Genomic DNA, 6,276 nt, shown 5'->3' with positions numbered 1-6,276 from the left:
CCTCAGGAAGGAGCTATTACAGCTCCATTTTCCAGACAAGAACCTGAGTCACAGAGAGGTTAAGTAACTTGCCCAAGGCCACACAGCTGGTAAGTGACAGGCAGTCAGGCTATTGAGGCTGTGCTACTAACTCCTGCACTAAGCAAGCAGAGAAAGTTTCTGGCTAAGAGGCCTTCTTGGGCCCTCGTGGTTGCACAAACCGGAGTTTGCTCTAGGGAGGCGAACTCAGCCTGGTGAGTGTTGAGGGGAAGTGTCACTCACCCCTGCACTCAGCCATCCCCACTGAAACTAAGCAATTCCTGTCTGATGAAGGACTCCTCTCAGCCCTCCTTTTGGATGTCCAGGGCAGCTGCCAGGGGCCAAAGCTCTTTGGGAACAATAAAATGCTCAATGTTGACATTTAATACATGATAAAGTACTCCCTGCTCCAAGCCAGCTACTGAAAACACCAGGCCTGAGGGACGGGTCTATTAAGTGAAAATAAACCTCTTTTATTGTTCAATGCAAAAACACATATTGTGCTTCACAAGCTTACAGCTGGGAACAATATGCATTTTTGGCAAAGGAGACTTGGGTGACCTCTCCACTCTCACACGATGACCCCTCACTGTGTGAAGAGTAGATGGCATTTCACACAGCGGCTACTGTCCCAGAGCTTCTCTCGGCTGTGGTCAGAGGTGCAAGCAAACCTCTCCAGCAAGGGAGCTCCCTTTTCCCCTTTGCTTCTTCTGATCAGTCTCGGTGGTAGAGCAAACTTAACACTTCTTTAGAGCCACAGACCCAAACAAATAAAACTCTGGGCTCTGAAAGCATTGAGTCTGCCAATGAATCACGGAATATCAGAGAATTAATATGTGGATGGTTCTTTGAAAACGGATGGTGGAGAGTGGTCCTGAAGAAAGGTGGCTTAGGGCCACGACTTCTAGTTTCCCTTAGAACATGTCAAGTCCATGAAGAAAGAACTTAACAAAAATATGTACTTGCTTCCCAGCAGAAAAGTTATCCAACGCCCAGTGCTTAAGTGAGAGGCAACAAATTTGATCTTAAACTTCCCGTTTCCTCAGACTTACAAGAAGCTCTCAGTGGTACAAAGTTGAGTTACCCAATAGTGGAGGCTTCTCTGTGTTTTTCTTCTCACTAGAAAATTCCTTTTGGTTTTCCAGGATACACAATGTGGGATGGATCTCTGATGACTCCATGTGGGCAAACAATACCAACACATGCAACAGACATTTCAAAGTAATCCATTCAGATTATTATAAATTACAAAACCAGAAAACAAACAAATGAAACCCCACCAAACCTTTTGGCTTTACAGTGCAATATACTAATGAAGAATAAGATGCCAGCCCTGGAACTCTAGTTTTTGGAACGAAGATATGAAAAGTGTCCATTGCCCTATAAAATAATTTTTATATGTTTATATATTTTACATATCTAAGGTTTATTTATACAGTAGTTGATAATGACTAACATGTTATATATACCCTTTTTATAAACATTATTCACATACCTATTACATCGTAAAGATTGTCTTTTGGTCTATTAAAAACATTGTACTGAAAAAAGAAGCAGAGACACAAGAGTCTATAGATTTTCTGCTGATATTTCCATGGAGGAGTGAATTTTTCTCCACTTTCATTTTCTTTTTCCTCCATTTTCCCCCTAAACAACACCCTCTCCCCCTGACCCAGCATGCAGTAATAAGAAGCAACAATTCGAGAAGATGAAACTCAGACTTTATGGTTAGCAGACTATTCTCCGGTGCATTTCTGGGCTGACCTCATTCTAATCACTCTACTTCATCCTTGGCTGCATTCCCACCACCTCCAGCCCTTTTTGACCCATGACAATTTGGAATATATGTGCTGGAGCTCACAGTCTGGAGATGAAAACTTTAGCAAATGGGGGAGCTTTTCTTATGCTTCTGAGTTTGGGTGGGAACAAATCATAGTCTTCATTTTGTGCTTTAGAAAAAAATATTTTGTTTATTTGGCTAAGCAGTTTCAAAGGAAATCTAAATCTTCATAAAACCCTCCATGAAACTATAAGACATGGAAAGTTCTCAGAGAAGAAAAAACAGCAAGTGTAAAAATTAGGAGTGGTGGTTTCCTGTTATTCTAAATGTGAGAGGGGGAAGCCAGTCTAAGAAGAAGAAAGTCTGAGCAAGAGGGCCTTGGGGACAAAGCTATAATTAGCCAATGTGGTCTAATGGTTTCTGGGCATTAAAAGTTGTATTGTTACCCCATCCCCACCCAGCTTATACAACTTGCTTTTGTGTGGACAGCTTGCCTATACTTAACCTTTCTGTGTATCACCTATAAATCTAAAATTCCTTCCAACTCTGACACTCTATGACTTTGCCCTGGCAAGTGAAGTCTTTGAAACGTATCTATAGGTGGGTTGTAAGGCCTCATGATTGTAACAAGTAGATGCCAGAATCTGAAGGCAGCGTCTCTCTATTCATTGCTCCTGAGGAGCCAGCCAAACCCGAATTCATCCCAGAGGAAATGGAACCAACATTTAGTCACAGTAGTTCAGAGAAAAGGGGTGACTGACAATTGGCAGTACCATCATGGACCACATGTAAGAAGGAGATGTTGTCACTGCATTGGCCTTTCTGTGGTCTCAGCATACCTCTTGCTTCTCACTCACCTCTTGGCAGATAAAGCCAATGCTATGGGGCTTTTTGTTGCCTATTATCACCTTCCCCTGGGGTTAACCAAGAGAAGGCTATGATTAAGAAGTTCATTAAGTTAGTCATCCCATTAAGACACAGATGTCAGTTTGAGCCCTACAAGTGACAGCTTCACACAGAGGAAAACATTTCTGTAACCACAAAATACAGTCCTTACTCAGCTCATGGTTTGGCTTGGCTCCTTACCAGCAGGGCTGGATGAAAGACTGGGGATGCTTCAGTGCAAAATTATGATACTGAACTTCAAAACCATCTATCAATACATATCCAAATCATGCTGCATTCCTGTCATTGTCTTTGATAATCAAGGTGGCATGTGCTTTTAGAAATGAAACTCTTATTGATGTCTTAAGATGGGGGAGAAGATGAAAACACATGGCTCAAAGAGTCTGGGGGTATTTGTGTGTTTCATTTATCTGTACAATCTCCCTCAGGTTAGCACAGATAATTTAAAATTTATATTTTAAATTATAGTTTTTTGAAAAAATAGGGGTAGAATATGTTCTTTTGACTTCTTTAAGATGACTTATTTCTGAACAAAAAAGCCTGCATGGTTATAACTGATTTTTATATCTTTAGACTTGAAATAGCACTGCAGTCTGTGGCATCTCTCTTATAACATCATGCATGTTTCTTGTCTGAGATTATTTATGTACTAAGTCCTTATTTCCTTGATTGGTATATTCTAACAAGAACCCTCTGGATCAGAAAGTATCAGGGTGGAAAGACAGAACGGAATTGGAGTGGAAAAAAATATGGATGTGGTGGAGTGATGCAGGGTGCACAGTCAGGGGAGGGAGTGAAGGCTGGGACATTGTGAAGAAGCACTAGCCTCTCTGGCTTGAACATCTGAGAGGAGAATATTATGCCATCCCCTGTTCTGCTCTAAATCTGAGCTGGAGCAATAGGCCAGACACAGTGTTGGGAGGCATTTGATGTCCAGTCTTTTCATTTGTCAGTTAGGTGCCAAGGTGTGAGAAATTGGCAAGACAAAGTTTGGCTTTGACAGCAGAACAGAATAACAGGAGGGCCAGAAGTCTGGTGTAACCTGTAGCAGCATGTGACTCACGTGCTATTCTCCAACCTGGCCCGCCACCCATTGATACTGTGGGAAGACAGATTTGCTTTTTCTCGTATTACCCTGCTGTCTTGGAGGCCAGCCTACTGGTATTCCTGTACCATCCCTGATGTCCAAGGAGTATCACATGGTCCACAGCTCTGTACCGAGTGGTTTCCATTCAAGCAGACGATTTGCTCTCTTCAGTATCCGGTTATTGCTAGCTCCTCCGGGGAAGATTTCCAAGGCGGGGTCTGTGAAGGTGAAAAGGATTTCAGAATCTATTGTGTGTGAATGCAGCCTGGTTAGAATTATAGTTCTTTAAAATTCTTAAGTCTTTTGGGCAGGAATTTGTCTTTTCATTTCACAAAAGAGATGTCGTGTCCTCCGTTCGTCATATCGGGAGGTACACACTATCTACTTCCCCATTACTGGGGATGCTAACCTTGATCTTTTGGTTAAGGTGGTTGTCTACCAGCTTTCTTCACTATAAAATTGTTATTTTCCCCTTTGTGATTAATAAGTATCTTTTGAGGAGATACTCTGATACACTAGTTTTAATCCATTGCTGACTTTTGCTCGAACCAATTGTTACTGCAGTGGTTGTCAAACTGGGATTTTAAAAAATTCCATCATTCATTCTACAGTTTTTAGTTGGCCCTCTACTGTAAGGAAGAGCTTTTCCTTCTCCCTCATTTCTTTATATAGTATGGACTCAGGGATTCCTATTTGATTATTTGTAAGGATTATCATCCATTACTGCCAAAAATGAATAATCTGACTCTATCGATGAAGAAATGTCAGACAAAGCCTAATTGAGAGACATTCTATAAAATAAATGACCTATATTCTTTGAAATGCCAGGATCACGGAAGACAATGAATCTTGAGGAACTGTTCCAGATTAAAAGAAACTAAAGAGATACGACAAATGCAATATGTGGTCCTAGATGAGATCCTAGACAAGACAGCAGAATTTGTTTTCTCTGTAAAGGAAAAGAGTAGGACAATTGGATAAGATCGGTAGAGTAGTTAATAGTGCTATATCAATGTTAATTTCCTGATTTTGGTAATTGCATTGTGATTATGTAACACCCTTGTTTTTAGGAAATACACACTGAAATGTTTAGGGGGAAATGGGCACTTGATTTTTAGCTTACTTCCAAATGGTTCAGAAAAATTATATATATTATTTATATTAAATTTTAATTTAATAATTAATTAATATATATGTACATACATATATAAAAGAGAGGATCAAAACAAACATAGTAAAATGTTAATATCTAGGGAACCTAGTTCTGAAGGGTATACAGGAATTCCTTGTACTATTTTAGCAACATTTCTAAAAGTCTGAAATTATTTAAAAAATAAAGTTAAAATTCACGAGCCCCCAGAATTTCTCCAGAGCCTCAAATATTTTATTTTTGATTTCCAAACCCAACCTGCATTCCTGTCATCCCCACACATGTAGCCAATATCCTCCCCCTTCCTGCCTAGCCCCGGGTGCCTTTTCTCTTCCCGAGGCTGAGGATGCTCGGAAGGAAGTGCAGCCAACACTTCCAGCTGCCCCTTGTCCAGGTGAGGGCAGGCGGTTTGGATGGGCATCACAGGAGCTGGCTGCTCTCTGTGACTTTGCTGCCAGTGCTTGGCTCTTGGCCCTTCTGAGTGCAAATGAAGTCCCAACGGACCATGCTGAAGGGGGACAGGAGGAAGCTAAAAGGATGATGGGAAATTGGTCCAATAACATTTAAAAAGATTTGCTTTCTAAAAGACCCAGGCTCGGAGTTTGTCCACAAGTGAATTCCCATGAAAACCCAGTAAAACAGGAAGTAAGTAGGAGAGGGAGTTTTCTATAACCCAGTAAAACAGGAAATAAGTAGGGGAGGGAGTTTTCTATCTCCTGCCCAATGTCTTTCATTTGGAGCCTGATTCCTTTTCTATCCAACGACTCCTGCTGATTTAACAGGCCAGTTTTGTCTTTGGGGAAATTTTTGTGATAATCACAGACAGGTTCATTCTTTGTGGGGTGGCACAGGACAGCTGGATCTTGCAAGCAAAGTTTATGGGAAGTATCGGTTTTGGGAGTCTGACCAAAACCCACTCTCCAAAGGCAGAAGCATGAATTGTGGCTACAGAGACTAAGTATACTGAAGGAGCCTGAGCTTTCAAGCAGGCAGCCACATCTGGGCTAACAACTGAGCTTCTCTGCGCTCTCAGGGCCTGCCGATGCAAGACAGGACTTACGTGCTCCACTCAGAATAACACAAGTAAGAGCCATTGGAGGCTCCAGGTGGCTGCTTCCTATTCAACGGGAGAAGCAGGAATGAATAGAAAGCCTGTGATTATGAGGACGCATTCTGCTTCCCATCATGGCAATAAGTTACACAGGATTTGGAGTTATGCTGTCTCCATCGTACACCCCCAAACATGGGCAGGAGTTTCAGCCTGCTATTCACAACTTTTTTTTTTTTTTTTTTTTTTGCGGTACGCGGGCCTCTCACTGCTGTGGCCTCTCCCAT

The 6,276-nt window shown here is 41.6% G+C and overlaps 1 protein-coding gene across 2 annotated transcripts in view; it reads right to left on the bottom strand.

Annotated features, from left to right (window-relative positions):
• Window positions 1–492: 492 nt before the first annotated feature.
• Window positions 493–6,276, bottom strand: part of SH3RF2 (SH3 domain containing ring finger 2) — a 142,720-nt gene continuing 136,936 nt past the window's right edge. For both annotated transcript variants that reach the window (XM_081232791.1, XM_081232792.1), the window contains exon 11: window positions 493–4,009. The gene's annotated coding sequence lies outside the window, so the exon portion shown is untranslated. The remainder of the gene's footprint in view (window positions 4,010–6,276) is intronic.

Source organism: Mesoplodon bidens, assembly GCF_964165515.1.
Source record: "Mesoplodon bidens genome assembly, chromosome: 4".
Classification (NCBI taxonomy): Eukaryota; Metazoa; Chordata; class Mammalia; order Artiodactyla; family Ziphiidae; genus Mesoplodon; species Mesoplodon bidens.
The sequence above is the reverse complement of the archived record's forward strand: the minus strand, read 5'-3'. Positions and strand labels throughout refer to the sequence as shown.